At 41.7% G+C, this 22573-nt stretch overlaps 1 protein-coding gene across 1 annotated transcript in view; it reads left to right on the top strand.

The window, feature by feature from the left end:
• SORCS3 (sortilin related VPS10 domain containing receptor 3) overlaps positions 1 to 22573 on the top strand; it is a 566847-nt gene that overhangs the window by 288847 nt on the left and 255427 nt on the right. The window lies entirely within an intron of this gene.

Raw genomic sequence — 22573 nt, 5'->3', positions numbered from 1 at the left:
CTGTGGTTGACCAAGGAAGGACTCTGTTGCAGAAAGGTGCACTTTGAAAAGAGAAAGTTCTATGGCAGAGACCGGCAGTAAGATCCATGCCCGCTGTAGTTTATGCAGATGGGGGAAAATTTACTCGTCTCTGTAGGTACTAGACACAAGGGCTGATACCATTAGGAAACCCGTACTCCAGCTGGGACAGAGGGAGCCTCAGGAAATGTTGGGATTTAGAGAGAAGGGCCTTATTCTCTTTCTTCTTGAGTGAGGCTCAATGAGTCCAAAAGCACAGAAGCTCTCCCAACACAGAGGTGCTGTCCCTTCATGGACGGCGAGGCTGACCTGCGCTGCAGTCAGGCATCATCATCATCTGCTCAGAGAAAGGCAGTGTTTACCAGGGCCACTTCCTGACCCAACCCTGGGTTTTATGGTTTTTAAAGACATCGGGCATAAGCATTCAAAAAACAAAACTATTTCTGTCTGGACACCAGAACTATTTTTGGCATTGTAAAAATGAATGAGAGCATTTAAAGGACTCCCTCTAGCAGACTCCCAGCAGGGTTAAGAATGGGCTTGGCATTGAGGACCAAACACACATACATATGACCTTCACGCTTTTCCCAACTGTACATTGTCTACTTCTCTGACTGATTTAGGATACTGATCCCCGCCTGGCCTTGTCTTGAGTTCCCCTGGGTTTTGCTTACCCCTGGGTAGCTGTGTCCCACCTCAGCCATTTCACTCCATCCACAGGGTTCTGCTGTGCCTGGTAGAGGCTTCAGAGGACAGCAGGCAAAGCACAGAGATGAGGGCTTTAGCAAATTAGAGGGTCATTACCAATACTTTCTGGTGTGGGTGCATATCATGGAAGATGGAGAAATCAGCCTTAAGGAGCTGGGAAGCCAGCCTCAGACATCACATAGGCATCCAACTAGTCATGAAAACTGGGTGAAACATGGAAAACTGAATTTGCATATGGGGTAATTCATTTCACAGCATCTTTAAGGTGCCAGACCCTGGGGACACAGTAGCTAAAACCCAAATATAGCCTGTCCTCATGTTGTTGACTTCCCAGTTTGATGCCTATCAGTGTCTTCCTTATCTTTGACCCTGACATGCCTCATGGGGCCAAAGGAGGAGTCTTACATGAAAGGAATCTGCCCAAGAGGAAGAACCTGCAGTAAGTGAATGAGTAAAGATCAGATTTGCCTCTTTTTAGGGGTTATCAAACCGGGCAGACAACCCCAAACGCAACATGCCCTCCATTATCCCAGAGTTGATTCTTCACAGTGGTGTCTCTATGGGAAGTATTTAATTATAAGCCAGTGTTCTCTCAGCCCCCTCTGCTACCACCCTCATTCCTTCCAGCTACCTACTAAATATTACTTACTCTGTCGACGAGTGTGAATTCATGCTAATAGTAGCCCAAGCTAATTCAAGCTAATTTGTTGCAAAAGAGACCACTGACCAGGATCTAAAGGGGAAAAAATGGTTTGGTTAGTCATCACTTGGGATTATATGCCCCTCCACGTCTTCTCCATGGCATGAATATCCAAGCTTTCACAGTAAAAGCCAAGTTTGTTTTCTCTTCCGTGTTTAAAAAATCAGTAGGTCCCTTTAGCACACGTAATTCCCGCTCCACTCCAGAGGCAGAAAATTGAGAGTTGGCTGGCTTTAAAATTGCTACGTTTGCCTTATCTTTCAATTGTTGTGTTTTCCACAGATACTATGTTTATGTTTGGGCATCAGTGGGGAGACATGGGTGCTGGAAGGAGCTCTTTTGCTTATCTGCCATTAGGAAGGCAAAATAGTTTTGGAAGTAGCTCCAGCCTGGGAAGTCAGGCTTTTAGTCTGAATTGGCAGGTCAGGAGAATGATAGATGAACTGAATTATTTTTCCCAGTAAGAGACTGAAACACTTCAACAGAGAAGGCATTCTCTTAGGGGTTCAAAATATAGAGTATTAAGAAAAGAAGTTAAATATGACTTCCATCTTCTACTTCTTAGGAAATTCGATGCTGTCTCTTGCAACCCCTTGAGGCATTTCATAAATATATTCTATTTTCCTTACACACAGACATATAATACAGAGAATCTTAGAGCTGCAATCTGGCTTGGTCTAGGTTTTGCATCTTTGTTCATTGTGACTTTTTGCGTAGAACCAAATGCATGCTTAAATTCGTGTTTCCTTTAAGAAATCTCACTATCTAAATATTTTGAATCGTCAAAAATGTAAGCTTTGCGTTTCTGTGTGTATGGAGGTGGGAGGGGTGGAGAAAATAGTGAATTTATTGGCCAGTTCCTTGGTGTATTTTACTGTTCATTTGCAGATCATTAGCTACTTGGCAGAGAACTGAGAGAAGAGAAACTTTAAATTGTACATTGAATATCAATTTGAAGTGAAACGGTAATGAGTCAGTGGAGGAACAAGATTCGATTTACACAAGTTCAATTTGTGGGCAGTTTTTTTTAAGCTGCACGAGCCCACCTTTAAGGCGTCAGGTCAATCAGCATCACTCAAAGATGCAGAGGTAGAAGCCAGGACAACAGGAGAAAAGGTGAAGATGGAGCAGAACTAAAGTGTAGCAGCAAGCATAGAAGAGAAACCGGACTCCTCTGAGCTTCCCCACCTTTATACCTCTGTTCCACTTTTTGTGACACCCTTCCTGCTTTATTTCCTATTACCCTACTACCCCATTCAAGACTGTTTTTGAAATGTCACCCTTTGAAAGGAAGCCATGTGTGATCACTACCCACAGTCAATGAGACACTGCCTGTTGCCTTTTTTGACACACACACACAGAAATGCCAATTTTAGGACAGTATACAATAGTAAGTTTGGGGGTTAGAAATATCAGATTTTAGTTCCTACATTACTTACTTGCTGCATGATCTTGGGTCATGTTTCTTTACCTCACTGGACTTTTCTCTGAGAAAGGTGGTTCATAGAGAATCCTAACTCATGGGGTCCTTGTGAGGGCTAAATGAAGCAGTGCACGTAAAACATTCTTAGCGTACATAGTGGCACACACAAGAGCAAGGCATATTAGCTATTAGGATTGTGATTATCATGTTAAGGCTATTTTTATAGATCTGGTTTAGTTACAAAAATGTTTTGTAAATTGGTTTTGGAGAAAACCTGCCGGAAATTTCCATTTGAGCAGAAGGCTAGTCCAAGTGGCTTGGGGAAAAGCAACATTTTCCTCTGGCTCAGACTGGAGAAGTCCTGTCTTGAAAGAAAAGGAGGTTGATGTTTTCACCTCGGAACTCCAGAATCAGCATCTCTAGAGCATGTAGCTTAAATTTTGAATGTTCTGCCAAGATTTCCAGGTGATTCTCATAGACACTAAAGTTGAAACCCACAAAGTTATATGTAAATGCTGTTATCTCAGTGGTCTCATAACTAAAAGACTGAGTCCTAAACATAAATGATTTCAGCAAAGTGATATTATAACAGGAGCATCTTAAATTGAGTGTTTTTTTTGAAGAAAGCCTACTTTTTTGACCTGTTCATCTATAGAAGGATAGATATTCTTCTATATAGAGCTCTTCAGAAATCTGTAGTGGGCCTTGGTAATTTATTTACATTATCTTTACTATTTACAGACAATTTCTGTCTTCAGTAATGCTACTTATTATATTATATTCTGACTTGTATGTTTCCTATAAAGTGTCTAGCACGTAACAGGCCCTTAAGTGCATACTGTTTAGAACTGAATCTCCCCTTCCCTATGAGATTGTAAGATTCCCGAGGGCAGAAACCATCTTCTTCAATTCCCAGTCTCAGTCACACCTTCCACACTGCCTTGCACAGTGTACGACTCCATTAAATAAATACTGGTCAATCAGATTTACCCTGCAGTCGCTCTGTCAAAGGTGGAAAGTCAGAAGTGGGCAAATCAAAGCAGAAACAATACCCAGATTCATGATTACTTTGAATCCTGGACAAAGCTGGCTTTTGATGCAATGCCCTATATAGTGAAGCCACATCCCGGGATATTCTTATAATTCAGCCAATCTTCATTCTGGCTAATCTTGACAATACAAAGCAAGCTCAATATTATCCATTTTTGAGGGCCTAACAAATTGTGCTAAATACTTTATGTACATTATCTTGCTTAACCCTCATCCAAACCAACAAACCAATCAGGAGGTGTTATTGTCCCTATTTACACCAGGTTCAGAGAGTTAAGCAAGTTAGAGAGAGATCTGAATGCACTTCCGCCTGATTGCACGTCCAGGGTCCATCTGCTAGACCAGTGGCTCTCAGGTATGGTTCCTGGACCAACAGCATCAGCATCGCCTGAGAACTCGTTAGAAATGCAGATTCTTAGACCCAGCCCAGAATTCCTGAATCAGACACTGTGGGGTGGGGCCCAGCAATCTCTGTCTAAACAAGCCTTCCATGTGTTTCTGACACACACTAAAGTTTGAGAACCACAGCACTGCACGAGCTGTTGCTATTGGTCCTTACTTGCTTTAAGTCCTTGCTGCTCAAAATGTGGTCTGCAGACCAGAAGCATTGGCTCACTTCAGGAGCTCGTTAGAAACACAGTCTCACATCCCTCACCACCGACTGAATAAGAATCCGTATTTTAATAAGATCTTTGGTGATTCATGAGCATATTCAAGTTTGAAACTCACTGCTCTAAACTAAATGTTTTCTCCTCTTAGTCTTAAATTGGCCTCTAAGTCTAGGTGTCCAGGACCCTTGAGGTTTTTATTCACCCACGGCACAGGGATGCTGAAGGTCCTTCGGTTTTCCCCCGTGACTAAGTTGATAGAGTGCTTGCGTCTCTATCTTAAATGCGTGCGCACGCTGACACCACATACTTTTGTTTCCCTTTGCTATCCTTAAGTGAAGCACAAGAGCCAGGGAGCAGCTGGAGTTGTGTTAACATGTAAACTGGCAGGGATGGCAGCTTTTGCCTATTAATGAGGAAGTAGAATGGCTAATTCCTGCTCATTTCTGTTCTAGAAACTAAATGTAGACTCTGAAAGAAGCACCTCATTGCTCCACAGTTGATGCCAATTACTTTTCAACCATGTTATGAGTGAATAGGGGGTGTTTTGAAAGCCTAAAATGTATGCTCTTTAGAGGGGAAGACACACACTTTCTGGGGGCTTAGTGTGTAGTTAGTGAAGTTACAAAAGGGATATTTGGGGACTCTATCTCTGCCAGAGTGGTGAGGATTTAAGGTTATTCAGAGAAAGATATTAACAAATGGTGTCCTGAGTCCCTTGTTGTAATTAGTTCTGTCACATCCTTGTAGTGCCACGTCATTCTCCCTACAGCCCTTAATTTCACATGGAGCCCAAGGAAACTGACCCATTGTGACAAAGGCTGCGTCTACATTTCACACTCCATTTTACTTAGTATGGTCCTCCAAACTCTCCACAGCCACATCCTTGATGGAGGGTTATCAGGCACTAGCAGTTTACTTCTCATTCTGCAAGGAACTGGAAAAAAATTGTTTTCCTGCTGCACTTTAAAGGGGCGGTGCTCACACTTGTGTGTATGTTAGAATAATCGCTGTGCTTGTTAAAAGGGTAGATTCAGGGCTCTGCTCCCTAAGTCAGAAATTCCAATTCAGGATGTGTGAGGTAGGACCCAGGAAGATACGGTGTTTAACAAGCACTTGAGATGATTCTGATGGTCTTTCTCAAGGTGCCACTATTGGACTAATAACGATATCATTGATAACTGTGGGATTTTAAGAAGACAACTGAATCTCTCATGTGCCCTCAGCTGTATGTTGAAATAGTTGGGAGGGATGATCTTGCTCTACAAGAGTTTTCTGAGTTAGTTATTATTTCACTCAGACATATCTATTAACAGCTGCAGTCTACCAGATATTGCACTGAATGCCAGGGATAAGAAAGATAAATCAGACCCAGTCACTGTTCTCACAGACATCACAGTCTGCTGAGGACACAAACATACAGAGCAATAAATGGCACTGAGCATACTAGCTGGTATAATAGCAGTAGGACATTGGATCCAAGAGGATCTGGAGTTGGGGATAGTGACATAGTATAACTTCCCGCTGTGTTCTGATAGCTCTCTATGTTGGCTTCTATAGGAATATCTGCAGCAAGGGGAAACCGAGAATCTTGGGGATCTCTTGGTCATAGGGGAAGGCAAGGTTGTCCTAAAAATCTTCAGTTTGATGGAGAAGTAATATGCAAGTATTTAACTAACTGATTTTCCTCTGTTATGGGGTTTTATCTCTAAGAAACAAAAAAAACCATTAAGGAAACTCATGCTGCCGAACAAGAATCTCGAAAGGCCCTCTGGGGATTTATGCCATTTCCAGGAAATGTGGAGGTCCTATTATTAAAGGCTTAGAAGAGATGTGGTTCACTCCATTGACTGGAGTTTTGAAGGCTATCTGTCCCATTTTTCATTATCCAATAATAAATATCATAGTGAAAGTCACCTTTAACACTTAAAGATTGCTGAAATTTTATGGGATTGAATTGAATGGACTGCCATGGTATTAAAAAGCCATATGGGTGAGGTACTTTTATAACGCATGCTTCATAAAGCTGTATAAAGCAAGCACCTGGACACCATCCTTTAAAATGAGAGCATTCGAGCACGGCATTTAAGCATGAGGGGGGCCTCTGCTTATTAATTAAACCTGTTGGTAATGTTAATTTTTAAGAAATAGGAGGAGGAGGCTTGAGGCAATTAGAATAGGATTTGTTCCTGGGAAAGGTCGTCCACCTGGAACTTTCCCTTACAGCAACGTGACATGTGGATTCTTTATGGGCTGTAACCTGAACTAGTTGGTCTTCTTGGGAAGAAAGCAGACCTGTGACAAGACTCATTAGCCAGTATTTGGCTGTGAGGTTAGTGTAGCTGTCCAGCTATCCTGGTGGTGGTGATCTGTAGGACCTGTTTAGACCAACTGTAGTATTATTATTTTCCGTTAAGCAGAGGGGCTCATGAAACAACTAGACACTTTACAAGCTAGCTGAGATTTAGTTTTGTGCTTACTAGTATCTTTAGCTTAACGTTGTCACCCTAGTCGTTCTTGGCAAGCAAGGGAGAGGCTGGAGCCAACTGGCGCTGGCCACAACTTTTTAATTTAATTTTATTTTTAGTGAGGTGAAATTCACATAATATAAAATTAATCATTTTAAAGTGAACAATTCAGTGACATTTAATACATTTACAATATTGTACAACCACCGCCTCTGCTAGTTCCAAAACATTTCATCACCCCAAAAAGAAACCCTGTACCCATTAAGCAGTCACTTCCCATTCCTCCCTACCCCAGTCCCTGGCAGCCACCAGTTTGCATTCTGTCTCTATGGATTTCCCTATTCTGGATGTTTCATCTAAATGAAGTCGCCTTATATGTGAACTTTACTGACTGACTTCTTTCATGTAGCAAAATGTTTTTGAAGTTCATCCGTGTTGTCGCGTGTGTCGGTACTTTATTCCTTTTTATGTCTGAGTCATGTTCCATGAGTATGTACCAAAATTTGTTTTTCCATTCATCTCTTGATGAATGGTTGGACTCTTTCCACATATTTAGTGAATAGTGCTTTCTTGAACATGAATGTACATGTATTTGTTTATCTGTTTTTGATTTGTTTGGGTATATACCCAGGAGTGGAATTTGGGTATATTATTTGTACAAAATATTACTTGCCTGCGTCCTTGCACTGGAGTTCTCCCACGGAGGTGAGCTGTGTAATTGTCCCAGGGGAGGTCTGTCATGACTTCCTTCCCTCATCCAGGAGACCTGCAGCGATGACAGGGGCTGCTCCTTCAGGCTGGGTTCATGAATGCAGGCAGCATGGAGCAGAGCAGGAGATTTTTGAGCTCCCTCTGAAAGACGCCAAATTGGACTGAGTGGGAGATAAAAAGATGAGGGAAAATCTTCCTGCCGTGAAAGAGCTTGCAGTTTTACTATAATTTAAGCAGGTAGTTGTAAGCTCTACAAAGCACTACAGAGTGAAGAGGGAGGAACCCACGGAGCTTTCTTAGAGGACTTTGGGTATAGCCTTAAAGGACAGATATGGTTTAGATATGTAGAGAGTTATGAAGAGCATTCCAGGAAGACGAATGGCCTCAGCAGTGGCTTGGAGGTGGGGAAGTAGGATGTTTGGGGAATAGTGAATTGCGTAATTCTTTTCAATAGTATAGGTACTCTGGGGACATGAGGTTGGAATGTTCTGTTGGAACCAGTGAGTGAAGGGCCATGACCTCCAGGCTAAAGAACTGGTTCTCTGTACTCTGACATCATATGTCCCAAGCACAGCACAGTAATGGATGACTGTCCCATTGCTCCTTCCTTGTGCTTTGGGGATCGGACACATCCTTCTACAACAGTAGTTGTCAACCTTTGCATTTTTGTTTTTACTTCATACATCTTCGCTGTGCAACCTGAGTGAGCCCTCTCCTTCCACGAGTTGATTTCTACTTTTGCCCCCATCTTAATTGAGGATAACTGTCTCAAATGCCATGGTGAGCAGAAGAGAAAGAAAGGCTCTGACATTTGGTGAATGCTAGTATGTGTCAGGAGGTTTCCAAACATTATTTCTCTTTCTTATCTTCTCCTCTAAACCCACCATGGTGGGGGGAGGGGGCAATATTGCTTTTTTGATTTTACAGTTGAGAAAAACTGAAGATTTGAAGTCAAGGAGCTAATAAATGGAGGTGGTATTTGAATCTTATCTTGCTCATCCTTTTTTCTCCTGTGCCCATCCTAGAACCTGGCATGTACTTAGGGCCTCAATAAGTGAATGTAAGTGAAGCGTTGACTGCATGACTGCATGACCAAATGAAAAGCAAGGTCTGTTTGATTCCAGCTCTAAAGGTGATGAGATTCTGTAAGAGTTTGATTTACTCTAGGGCTGTCTTTACCACCACAAACACCAAAATCAGTGCTCTGGAGCTGTGGCGAGTGTGGTCAGGGGGTAAGATGACACACCTCTGGTTGAAGTAAGGGGAGTGGGACTTGGTGGGGTTCCTGCACGGAGTTGGCTCAACTAAGAGAATATCCCATTCATCTCTTGTCCCACTTCTCTGGACAGACTGCTGGGTGCAGGGAAGTCCAGTGGGTGATCCTTCCCAAGTACATTGTCAAGGATGTTTTCTGGCCCTTTGCTGTGGGATTAGAGCTTTTTGGAAACCCCAGCTAGAAAAGGGGGTGAAAGTGAAGAAAGCAAGATGAAATGTAATTTCCTCTTTAATGTAGATTGTTGTTTAATCTAATATTATAGAAAATGATTAGATCTTAAAAACCTATAAATTATATTTGACAACACTCTGGCGTGCCTCCGCTTTCCCTCTCAGCAATTATAGGCGACAACAGAGGGCCATGGCTGAGAGGAGCTCACGAAATACTGTTTGTTTATTGGATCTTAATGAGAAGCGATTAATCTAAATCACCATAGGGGTGGATCCTTTGCCGAACTTTGGAATCAGATGTGGCAGTTGTACCTTTTGACAAATGTGCTGCTCTATCCTTAACAACAAAATGTGTGTGAGGGTATGTGTGGTGGTGTTTTCATCCTTTGAGCAATGAGGAAGGAAAACACACACACTCACACACATACACACACACTCAGAGCAGTCACTGGGGCAAAATGTAAAACTGCAACCTTTGGGCATTTCCATCTCTCACCCCTGCAGTCTTTCCTCTCCTGCCTCTTCCCACCCTCCCCGACTGAGGCAGCTGGGGCTCCTCATTATGTTGTTACCTGGAAGATCCTCTTCTCTGTTTATTACTGCTATTGTGGCTTTCTCTTCCCTGCCTGTCTGGGGACCACCTGGCTCGGGATGACAGATCATTACACAGAGTACCTGCCTGGCAAAATTGCTACCTCTTTGTCCCCTCCCCTTCTGCTTCACGTTGGGAAAGAGATGAAGCAACACCAAACAACCAAACACTCTAAAAAAACCTGGCAGGAAAACATACACACACACACTGCCACAGGCTTTTTCGTTTGGGGAGAATGGGGTCAAATTTGCAGCTGAAGGGATGAAAACAGAAAGGGAAGGACGGCGCGTAGGGCAGGACAAGAGAACACCTCTGGCAAAGACTTAAGGGGTCAAAGCCTCCTGGTCTCCCTCCTGCTTTCTGTTTGATTCCTTTCTGCCTTGGTTTGTGCTCGCTCTTTGTCATTCCCTTGCTGTGCCCTCTCTTTCCTTCACCTTGTCATCAACACAAAGCACAAGAAGAAGGATAAAGCACTCAACGCAGGAGGGGAAGTTCTGAGTTTGAGCCCCAGTTCTAACATTTGGTAACCAGCTGTAACCTCCAGCAAGTCGCTCAGCCCTGGCTCTGGCATTTCCTTGCCTACAGGGTGGGGTGTGGGAGGCAGAATGACGGCCTCCCAAAGATATCCTAATCCCCAGGATCTGTGCAAATGTTAGGTTATGTGGCAAGGGGCAATTACAATTCTCGATAGAATTAAGCTTGTTCATCAGCTGACATTAAAATAGGGAGAGTACTCTGGGTTCTCCAGGTGGGCCATTGTAATCACAGGGTCCTTAAAAATGGAGAGGAGGGAAGAAGAGTCAGAGTGATCTGAGAGAGACTGGATTGGCCATTGCTGGCTTTGAAGAAGGAAATGGGCCACAAGCCAAGGAAGGGGGGCAGCCTGCGGAAGCTGGAAAAGACAAGTAAACAGATCTGCAGCTAGAGCCTTCAGAAAGGAATGCAAGCCAGCTGACACCTTGATCTCAGCCCAGTGAGACTCATTTTGGGCATCTGACATCCAGGATGGTAAGATAATAAAATTACGTTGTTAAACCATTTAGCTTGTGATAATTTGTTTCCAGCCACAGGAAACTAATAACAGTGGATAATAATACCTTTCCTGCCTTCCTCAGGGAGCAGAGAGAGGAGTGAGGAGAGAATAGCTGTGGAAGGACTCGGCAAACTATAAAATGCAGTGCAACTCGAAGGCTTTGATATTGCTTAACTTCACCTGAAGGTGAAGATATGCAGAGCAGGTGTCTTAAGCTGGGAGTAGAAAGCACAGACCAAGTGCCTCAAGGGTCTGCCCAACCCCTTGCATGGTCTGGTTGCTTTTCATTTTCAATCTTTCTAGGAGCTTACTGTCTCCCTTTTGGGAGAATGGGATCAGTGCCTCCTTTTCCTTTCCTCGGGATGCTTCCTGCATTGGTGAAGGGCTGTAAGGTACCATTGGTTAGTTAGCCACAGCCTGGCTCTTGTGTGGTCCATTGGCCCAAAAGGCTATTGCCTTAGAAAGCTTGCTCTGTGTGCATCACATCTAGCATTTAGCTGTATTCAAGCCCATCTCTGCCCCTCAGAAGTGTGGGCAGTGACTGGGGGTGAGGAGTTGAGTTCTAACTCATGTTCACATGATCATCATTCTAATTGAGCAAGGTTGTACTCCCAGAATGTAGTGACCTTGTTACCAATGCTAATGAAGCTCTCAGCTGCATAGTCTCTTCCAACTAGGCTAGGATGTAGTGTATTTCCAAGCATATTTACTCCCATGATTGTTTTCCTCGTGATAACTTGAAGCTTGTCTTGCCTCTCCTACCTAAAATAATCCTTCCTAAATATCTAGGTTTAGGTCTCTGAAAATTGCCTGGGTTGAAGGCTTCTCATTTGAAGAATTTAAGATCCATTGGGAAGAATAGGATTAGCAGGTGAACTTAGGACAGTCCTGTCCCTTTTTTTTAATGTTCACTAAATTAAATACTAAAGATAGCACTCTAAATAAATACTATTATCAGCGACAATCTGCAATTCTTAAATTAGTCATAATGGGTACTGTGCAATTAATTTCCATTTATGATCCCTTGTGCACTAGCATCTTTTCAGGATCTTCGTCCTACACAGCTTCAGCAAGTTGCTTATAAATTAGGTTTGTTTTGTGGTAGATAGTGTGCTTGCTGGTGAGCATTTTTGCTTTATTTCTTCGTATAGTCATTGCTTTTCTGATTTTAGTATTTGAAGCAGTGACTCTGAACTCTGGGATTCTGCTGTGGTCCCAGAAGTGCACAGTAGCATCTTGGATGCTTGACACAGCAAACACCTTGGATGATCTTGATTGAACTGATTTGATATTTCTCAAAACCTTTCCCAATACACCTGGTTATTATCTATGCCTTTGACAATGTTGTGCCAAATCCCATGCCTTCACCCTGTCTAACCCATGTCCCAGCACCTTCCAGCTGCTCTCATGAGTACATTTGGGTTTGCCTCTTTCTTTAGTGCTCCCAATGTGGAAGAAGACAAAACAAACTAACCAAGGTCCCCAAATCAAACCACAACAAGACATTAAAAAGTAATTCGAGGCCAGTGTCATGGCCTAGTGGTTAAGTTCGGTGCACTCTGCTTCAGTGGCCCAGGTTTGGTTCCGGGGCACGGACCTGCACCACTCATCGGTGGCCATGCTGTGGCGGTGACCCACATACAAAATAGGGGAAGATTGGCACAGATGTTAGCTCAGGGCAGATCTTCCTCAGCAAACAAAAAATAAAATATTGATGATGATAATAATTCAACAAAAATAACAGAAATAACCTTCAACCCAATCTTGTAGATTTCAGGTTTTTGTTTTTTGTAATTATGAAACTGCTTTTTCCTTCTCTCTCAGGGTTAGACTTATTTTTTGTAAATATCAGAAATAAACATCTTGCTGAAAAATAATATGGCTATCAGTTGGTTAAATTTGTCTATATTAGACTTTCACGGAAGAGAACTGGAGGTGGCAGAGGGACTACTGCCCTGAGTGACGGTTACTGGGGGTAGGGCTGGCAATGCAGTGCCTCAGGTGAAGGTTCTGCTGCCTGCTCTTATTGACATGCATCTAGCTCCTCTGGCCAGGGCACTGGTAAGCCACCCATATAATGCACTGAACATTTGGTCAGGCAAACTTAGAAACCCTCGAGTGACCTGCCCTCAGCCGTGCATCAGGGGTTTATTGAACCTGTGCTTCATTCAGGCCAGCAGTGGAGACCAGAGGATTTGACATCACTGAGGCTCTCTGCCTTTAAGGACCTTAACATCTAGGTGCCAAAGTAGATGAATGCAAGTGAAATCTAATGTAACTAATATTTAAAAGTATACAAGTATATTTATGAACTTTCAAATATTTTAAACATAACATTATAGTTCAGAATCATATCCTATCAAATCATGTCAAATTTGTGATAAATTTGCCGATGGAGTTCACGGAAGGCAGAGATCATTCTGCTGGAGCGTTCGGGAGGCTTCCTGGGCCTTGAAGGAAGGCATGGGCAGGGAGGATGCTTTGCTTTCTAGGGAGGGCAGTAGCATCAGCAAAAATGGGAACGTTAGAGTAGGCATAGTGATTTGAAAACAACTTTTAGGGAATGCTTGGCTGGAACATGTGGTTGTGTTGTAGACGCAAGCCTGAGAACAACGTAGGAACCCAATCGTGAAGTGTTGAGTCGGCAGGCTTGGTTTATGTGACATATAGAGGGTGCTGGAGTTTCTTGTGGAGAGGACATGCCATAATCAGAGGTGGACTGAGGAGATCCATCCTGCAGTGTGAGGTGGGCAGGATAGCTTAGAGCATGGAGTTGGGGCACCAGACATTCCTACTCCGGAAGGGAGGTCAGGAATACCGCTCCCTGAGCTGGGAGGTGCTCTTGTTGCTGTCTCCATTGAGGTCTCAAAGCTGCCCTACCTTCACCCACACCTGTCCTGCGCTCAGAGCAGAGCTCACAATGTGGACAGATATTTTGCCAACTTCTCGGTTTTTCCAAGGGCAGGCCACGGGTAGCATGATCTTGTTAAGATTCTTGAAAGGGCTAATGTTGGGCAAGTGTGTGTGAGTATGTGTGAGTGTGTAGACAGTGAGAGAAAACATTTTATTATTATAAATATAGTATCTATTTATTATATCAGTATGATACCTAATAATTATAAATATAATATTTATATTATAAATCAAATATCTGCTCGTTGCAGAATACTTGGGACAAAATAGAAACGTATAAGGAAAAGATGAAAATTACTTATGATCTTGCCACACAGTTATAACTATTGTTAATGTGTAGTGAATTTTTCCTTCAGGTTGTTTCTCTATGCATAAATATAAGCATGAAATAGAAACAATTTTTAACAAAACTGAAATTATTCCTCAGGTGTTTTCAGCTTGCTTTTTATGCACTGTTTAAACATATGATTATTTTTCATGTCATAAAACTATTTGAATTCATACTTAATAGCTGCATAATATTCCATTGATGGACTTTCCCTACTTTATTTAATCATTCTATCAGATATTTGGGTTGTTTCCAGTTTTTTATTGTTATAAATAACACTGAGATGAACATACAGGTGCAGAAACCTTTTATTGGGTCCCTGATGGCTTCCTTGGACAGATTCCTAGAAAAGAAATTGTAAGGTTAAACATATGAATATTTATGAGTCTTGTTCCTTATTGCCACACTGCTTTCCAGAACAGCCATGCCAATTTATACCTGCATCAACACTGTCTGCCTACTGTCTACTAAATCCAGCGGTCAGTTCTCGGTACTCATCTTACTTAACTGTCAGCTGAATTTGACACAGTTGAACAGGCTCCTCCCTCTCATGTACCTTTTCTGATCCCTCCTTATCTCTTTGACCCTTAAATAGTGCATCAGAGCTCAATTCTCTGGACTCTTTTCTATCTCTATTTGTTGTCTTGGTGATCTCCAGTTCACATCTTTTAAATGCTATTCAAACTCTGATATCTCATAAATTCTTATCTGAAGGCCAATCCACTCTCCTGAAAATAAGCCTTGTACATCCATTGTCTACTCAAAATCCCCATTTGGATTTTTTTATTATTTTATTATTTTTGTTATTTTATTAAGCATCTTAAACCTATCCTTTTCAAAACCAAATTCCTTCTTTACAAAGCCCACAACCTGCTCCTTCCACAGACTTTCCTAGTTGTTTCCATTTTCCTAGTTGTTAAGGCCCAAAACCTATCAGACAGTTTGAGTTATTTCCAATTTTTGCTGATGATAAGCAACGCTGAGATGAGCGTACTGGTATCAGACTTTGTAATGGGTCCCCTCGCTTTTTCTTACACCCAACATCTGATCTGTAAATGGCCCCTTTGACTCTTTCTTTGAAATACACCCAGAAATGGACCAGGTCTCTGTGCCTGGGCGCTCCTTCTTGGCTCAGGCCATCAGCCTCTCCCATCTGTATCATCACTGTGGCCTCCAGCTGGTCTGTCTGATTCTTTCCCTGCTCTTCCCACCTCCTACCATGCTCTGTCCACCCAGAGTGGCAGCCGGAGTGAAAGGGTCAAAATACAAGCTGTTAGCCTATCAGTGCCGTGCTAAGAGCCCACCAGTGCTCCCCACATCACTTGGGATAAAGTCAGGGTGCTTATGTCACCTACTGACCCCAGTTCCAACACTCTACCTCCTCCGCTCTGTTCTAGCTCACTGACTCCAAACCCTTTTTCAAACATCGCCTTCTCAAGGAGGCCTTTCCGACTCTGCGATTGAAACTACAGACCCTCTCCTTCAGCCCTTCCTGTCTTCTTTCTTGCTTTACTTTACTCTAAAGGCCTTATCGCCATCTGATGAGCTCCATGGTTTACCTACTTGTTTGTTTATCGTCTCTTCTCTCACTGGGATGTAAGCTCTCTGAGGGCAGGGATTTTCAATTGCTATGATTATTGCTCTTTTTCCAGTCCTTATCATAGAGCCTAAATATAGAGCCTATCATAGGGCATAAAGACTGAGTAAATGATGGTTGAATGCATAGTGTTGATGTGTTTGTTTGATTAGTTTTAATATTGCCTCAGTACATTGTTTCATCTGGTCTCCTGTCTAATTATATATTGTTATTTAGTGTTTTTAAAAAAATTGTGATAAAATACATATAACATAAAATTTACCCTCTTAACCATTTTTGAGTGTACCGTTCAGTAGTGTTAAGTGCATTCACAGTGTAGTGCAACTAGTTTCCAGAACTGTATTCATCTTGCAGAACTAAAAGTCTATACCCATTAAGCAATAACTCACCATTCTCTGTTTTCCCCGGCGCCTGGCAACCATCATTCTACTGTCTGTCTATATGAATTTGACTACTCCAGGTACCACATATAAGTGGAAATCATGTAGTATTTGTCTTGTTTTAACTGGCTTATATCACTTATAATGTCCTTATGTTTCATCCATGTTGTAGCATGTGTCAGAATTGCCTTCTTTTTTAAGACTGAATAATATTCCATTGTGTGCTTATACCACAGTTTGTTCATCCATTCTTCCATTAATGAACACTTGGGTTTCTCCCGTCATTTGGCTATTGTGAATAATGCTATTATGAACGTGGGTGTGAAAATATCTCTTCGAGACACTGTTTTTAGTTATTTTGGGTATATATCTGGAAGTGAAAATGCTGGATCATATATAATTCCATTTTTAACTTTTTTTCTATCTGTAAAATGTGTAGGTAGTTTACATATTTTCCCATAATGTGACATACATATGTATATGTATATATATTATGACAAGGTTTCTCAAAGCAGAAACCTTGGTATCTTTTTTACCCCCCAAGGAAGATTAGCCCTGAGCTAACATCTGCCAATCCTCCTCTTTTTTCTGAGGAAGACTGGCCTTGAGCTAACATCTGTGCCCATCTTCCTCTACTTTATATGTGGGACGCCTACCACATCATGGCTTGCCATGTAGTGCCATGCCCACACCTGGGATCCGAACAGGCACACCCCGGGCCGCTGAAGCAGAATGTGCACACTTAACCACTGTGCCACTGGGCTGGCCCCAGAAACCTTGGTATCTTATGTTAGAAAATTCTTTGTTGTGGGAATTATCCTGTGCATTGTAAAGTGTTTAGCGGCGTCCCTGGTGTCTGCCTGCTAGATGCCAGTAGCTCCCTCCCCTGCCCCCAGTTGTGAAAATTAAAATGTCTCCATACATTGCTAACTGTCCTCTGGGGGCACCCCGTGCTTCCCCAGTTGAGAAGTACTACTATAGAGGAGATAGACAGATAGATAGGGGGTAAATGCTGGTATATTGTTATATTGTGATTAAATACCTTATCTATCAGAGGCTCTATTTGTGTATAAGTCAATATTCAACAACATATCAATTATGTCAAAAGGTTTAGTGGTCAGCCTAAAGAATCTCTCTCTTATGTTTTTTGTGAGCTTTGTATTGATATTATTGTTATCTCTTATTGAACACTAACTGTGCTAAGGGTCTCCCATTAGGACTCAATTATGTAGTAAATTACAGCGTTTCTCCTTTTCTATTCAGAGGAAGTCTGCTTGCTCCTATTCTGAGACTCTTTCAAAGCATTGAATTAGAATTTGTTTCCTTTGCATTTCTGAGCTCTCTGGCAGAGTGAGAGACTGAGAAACCTTTAGCTTTTACCCTATTTTATAGATTGCACATGCGAGAGACAGAGAGGATGGCAGTTGAATAAAGCAGTGTATTCATTGGTGGTATTGTAGGACTCTCCCAGCAGTAGGAAAGGGTCTGTTCTGGAAGGATTTCTGGGGAAGATTTTGACCTCTCCAATACTAACTTTGACTGGATTAGACACAAATAATCTTACAGGATTTTGAAACTGCAAGTTAACTAAGCACAGCCTCTGCCTAATTCCTGACTTTCATGTGTGTCTTTTGCAATTTGCAACACACCATTAAAATTAGGGCCACCATTATTCAACTTTCCCTGGAATTTCTTGCAGAAAACATTACAAGTAAAAAAGTAAATTAAAAAAAGATATTGCACCATCCATATGTTGGCAAACTCTAAAACTTGTCCATCTCTACTCTGAGATACAGACAATCCATGTACAATGAATGGCCAAATCCATAGAGATGGGTTGCATGAGGGTCTCACCCCTAAGGCAGTGACGTATGTAGTTCCTTCATGGGCTGGAGCCTCCCATTGAAGGATGAGAGTGGTCATTCAAAGCAGCAATTTTCTTTAGCAAACTGACAATTACCTACTGATTAGTATTCATTTTGATGATATTGATATTTGTTAATAGAGTGTATTTTTCTTAAAATATTACCATAAATGTAAAATGCATGTAAAATAAAGATAAAATGTAGGTTTTTATCCTCCTCCACGCTGTCAAGTTTTTCTTTTAAATTGTGGTTAAAAAAGCCCCGCAGAACTTGAGATCTAGCCTCTTAAACTTCCAGTTGTATAGTACAGTATTATTTACTATCAGCACAGTGTTGTACAGCAGATGTCTAGAACTTTGTCATCTTCCATGACTGAAACCATACTCGTTGAACGGTGACTCTCCTTTCCCCCCATCACCCACCCCTTTCATTTTTATCCACAAACCTCAGGAATGATGGGAGCCAAGAAGGAGTCACGGAATCCCTGAATCTCTTCTGTTTGTCTCCAACCTGCCTGACATTGCTTCCGACTCCAGTTGTGCTCTTAGCCTTGGTGATTTAAAGATAACAGTGAATGTTGTTCAGCAGTTATGGGCTGTGCTCAGCTCTTTTAATCATAATCTCATGTGATCCTCTCAACAGAATTGTCAGTTAGATACAATTATTATCTCCTTTTTTATATATAGAAGAGATAACAGACTTGGAAAAACTGAGTAATATCTTTACATTTACACAGAAAATAGTGGACTGAAGATTTGAACTCAAGCCACCTGCCCCCAGAACTTATATCGTTAACACCTCTGCTGCACCATATTTGAAATACCCCTCTCCCTTTCCAGTAGGTGCATATAGCTGCTGCAGATCCTATGCCAGGACAAGCTGGGTAAAGAATCAAAGCAAAATGAAGCAAAAGCAAAATAAAACAAAACAAAAATCTCCAATGGGAACTCTTCCCTGTTCATGTGGTCAAAATCTTGTGAGTGCAGAACTCACAGACACTAAACAGGCATTGCCACAGGTTTTATACCTATATACCTGTAATTAAAAAGTGAGAGGCATGGGGCCGGCCTGGTGGTGCTGTGGTTAAGTTTGCATGTTCCGCTTCGGTGGCCTGGGGTTCGCTGGTTCAGATCCTGGGTACAGACATGGCACTGCTTGGCAAGCCATGCTGTGGTAGGCATCCCACATATAAAGTAGAGGAAGATGGGCACGGATGTTAGCTCAGAGCCAGTCTTCCTCAGAAAAAAAGAGGAGGATTGGCAGCCAATGTTAGCTCAGGGCTAATCTTCCTCAAAAGAAAAAAAAGTAAAAAAAAAAGTGAGAGGCAGGAGTTGTAAGTTTCTTTCTGTAGAGAGTCATGTGCCTATTTCATAAATTTACTCCACAGAAATATTTAATTTGTGTATAATTTTTTAAAAATATCCGATTTAAGGAAAGGTGTGCACGTTCCATTTGGTCACAGTACTCACCATTTCTTGTCTGGCTTTATCTGCTTCACTCGTTACTTTACCTACGAAAAGGTCCCTTTTCCCTTTGGCATGTGAGTTTGAAATCCCTGATTAACAATAAAAATTTGAGTGGACATGGGATCATTTTCTTTATATTTGTAGTATATTTATATACAATATACATATTTTTCCTTGAGCCTTAACTTTTGATGAGGCATTTGTTGTCTTTATAGTCACCTGTCATTTAACGACAGGGGTACGTCCTGAGAAATGTGTCCTTAGGTGATTTCATTGTTGTGTGAACATCACAGAGTGTACTTACACAAACCTAGATGGTATAGCCTGCTACACACCTAGGCTATAAGGTACTAATCTTATGGGACCACCGTCATGAATGTGGTCCATCGTTGACCGAAATGTCGTTATACTGTGCATGACTGTGTTTATGGTCTCCTCCTGTGTTTTTGGCTTATATCATGTTTGGATTCCTAATCATTTAATTCTTCCTGTGCTCTTGGTGACAAGTGGACATGAGTCAGAGGAGGAAAGGGGCATTCTTGAAGTCGCTTTTTTTGGTGGATTTCTTAGAGATGGCTTAAAAAAGGATGAAGACCTGCTTCTCTGACTTCTGCTTGTCCCTTGGTAGACATAATAAGGTGCTAAGGTTTCAAGGTCCAGCAAGGTGTGAGTGCGTGGAGGGAGGTGGTGGTGTTTGAATCGACCAGGGGAGGTAATAAGCAAGTTGCTTTCTTCCTCTAAGCCTCAGTTTTCTTATCTGTAAAATACAAGTAATGATACTTCGCATAATTTATGTGTGGTTCCGATAAATATCCAGGAAAGTGCCCAGCCCAGATTCGAAATCCAGAGCATGTAGCTTGCTTTCCTTTTCTTCCCTTCCTCTTATTCTTCTTAGAAACTGGGACTGAATATGGACACTGCCAGTGATATCAAAGTATAGGAAGGGAGTTCTGATGAGAATGTCAGAGAAAGGTTGCAATAAAAATGTTCTCCTGCCAAAAGACGCTCCTTAAAACCACCACACAGTGTCAATACACCTGACATATAAATTCACTTCTGCATGTGTGCGTGCGCACCTCTGCCACACCAGCGCATATGTGAGTATATATGTGCACACATATAGGTGGCTTTTGTGTGCAGATTACTGTATCTGTGTCTGCAGGTGTGGGTGTGTGTGTGCAGAAAGAAGCAGGGCTGGAGGCAGACACTACGTTGCAGAAGATATTGGAAGGTAACCCTTATTCAGTACATTGTAACTCATGGTATATAAAATAGAGTCCATTTATGATGTTGGTCTTATCTTCTAATTAAAATCATAGGCATGAAGCTTCTTTATACCTGCATAAAATAGGCAGTTTAATTTCTCTGCACCAGGGGAAAAATGATTTCAGTGCCTGTTACGGAGCCCATCGGTACATGATGGGAAGCAAGCGAGGGCGGTTATGAAAGCCCCATTCCTATCAGTATGTTTGTCCTCTCCATCCCTGCCAGGAGCACAGGTGCATCCTCGGAGCTTTTCTCAAGGGCATCGGGGTGCTTCCACCAGTTGTCCCTACCCCTTTGCAGTGTCAAGGAAGGAGAAAGTTATTCTGTCTCTGAATAACCCTTCTAAGAGCTTTTCTACTACATTATTCACACATGAATGAAAAAAAAGTTATACTGCATCCATTTCTTAAAAATTTGCTGATAGCTAGTAATAACTTATTTCAATGAGGCCAAAGCAAATATTTGAGAAAAAGAAAGTAAGCTTGTCTGGGAAGCTGTAAAGACATAAAAGAGGAAAAGGACCATGAATCTTAGCAGTCAAAGGGATTGAATTTGTTTTAAAGTTTACCTTATAATACTAATATTTGCTACAGGTAGCATTTAAAAAATCCTGCTATTTAGCAGTTTTATTTTATAAGGTATGGGAATGTGTTTTGGCTTTATTTTGTCCTTTAGGCCTCATGGTTGAGACCATGTGTAGAATTAGCACTGATGACTGGCGGCAGTCTAGACAAAGACAGGAAAAACTGTAAGAGGAAATAAACTCATTTGTTTGTTTAGTCACTCAGCAAACATTAGGAACTCAGAGAAATTGGATTGAGCTGGGTGATAAAGGTTGAAAGTGCTATGCTGCTGTTGAAGCGAGAGGTGTAAGCAGGGGACCCATTTTGCCAGGCTATTTTAAGGATTTTAGAGTAGAGGAAGATCAATGATAAGCCACTAAATGATTTAAGCAGGGAAATGTCAGAATAAGATTTGTATTGTAGGACAATAGTTCCAGCCACAGTGTGTAAAGTGGATTGGAGGGGACAAGGCAAAAGAGCTTGGCTAGAGGGGTCTTACAGCTATCCAGTACAGAGATTATCATGTTTTGGACTAAGTCGGTCACAATGGGCAGGAAGGAAGGCATCTGATTTTAGAACTAAATTTTGCATAAAATATGCAGGACTCAGAGACTAAATAATTTTCAGAGCTGAGTGGAAAAGCAGAGTGAAGGATGAATCTCAGGATTTTGGCTTCACATGACTAGTTGGTGGAAATCCTCTGTGATCCAGGCAGAAAACACTGAGGGAGGAAACCTGGGATGATGTACACTATGGGCTGTGTTGAGTTGGAGATGTTTATGGGACATCCAAATAGAAGACTACCGGGAAGCTGTTTTCAAGTCTGAAACTGAGAGGAGGAGGTTTAAGATTTAATTTATGAGTTGTCCCCAGAAAGATAGTAATTGAAAAAATAAAAATGAGAGTGGAAGAAGTTACTAAGAAGCATCATGTTAAGTGAAAAGAGAAGAGGGTCAAAACTGAGGGTTGAGGAATGGTCATAGTATAAGGCTATCAGAGAAAGTTGAATATTCGCAAGAGATGAAAAGGATGGCCAGGTAAGTATGGTGTTATGGAATCCCCTGGAAGAGAATGCGTCAAGAAGGATGGAATAGTCAGTGGTGTCAAAGACCAGTAGGAGTTTAACTAAGGGGATGGTCTGAGTGTCTAAGTGTCTATTGGATTTAAATACTGGAAAGTCAATCACACTTGTAGTGACACAATGCCATTGAGGTACTATAAGTAGAAGCCAAATTGCACTGATTGGAGGGAACTTCTATGTAAGTACTAAAAGGAAAATAGTAATCATAACTATCACTTGTCAAGAGTATATGTGATGCCAAGTGTTCAGAGCCAGTTTGGGTATCATCATACTCAATTATTGTTGTGGAAACTGAGGCCGCTAGAGGTTGAGTAACTTTCCAAGGTGACACAATATGAACAGAGAAGAGTTGAAATT

This window comes from Equus caballus, chromosome 1 (assembly GCF_041296265.1).
Source record: "Equus caballus isolate H_3958 breed thoroughbred chromosome 1, TB-T2T, whole genome shotgun sequence".
NCBI lineage: Eukaryota > Metazoa > Chordata > Mammalia > Perissodactyla > Equidae > Equus > Equus caballus.
The sequence above is the reverse complement of the archived record's forward strand: the minus strand, read 5'-3'. Positions and strand labels throughout refer to the sequence as shown.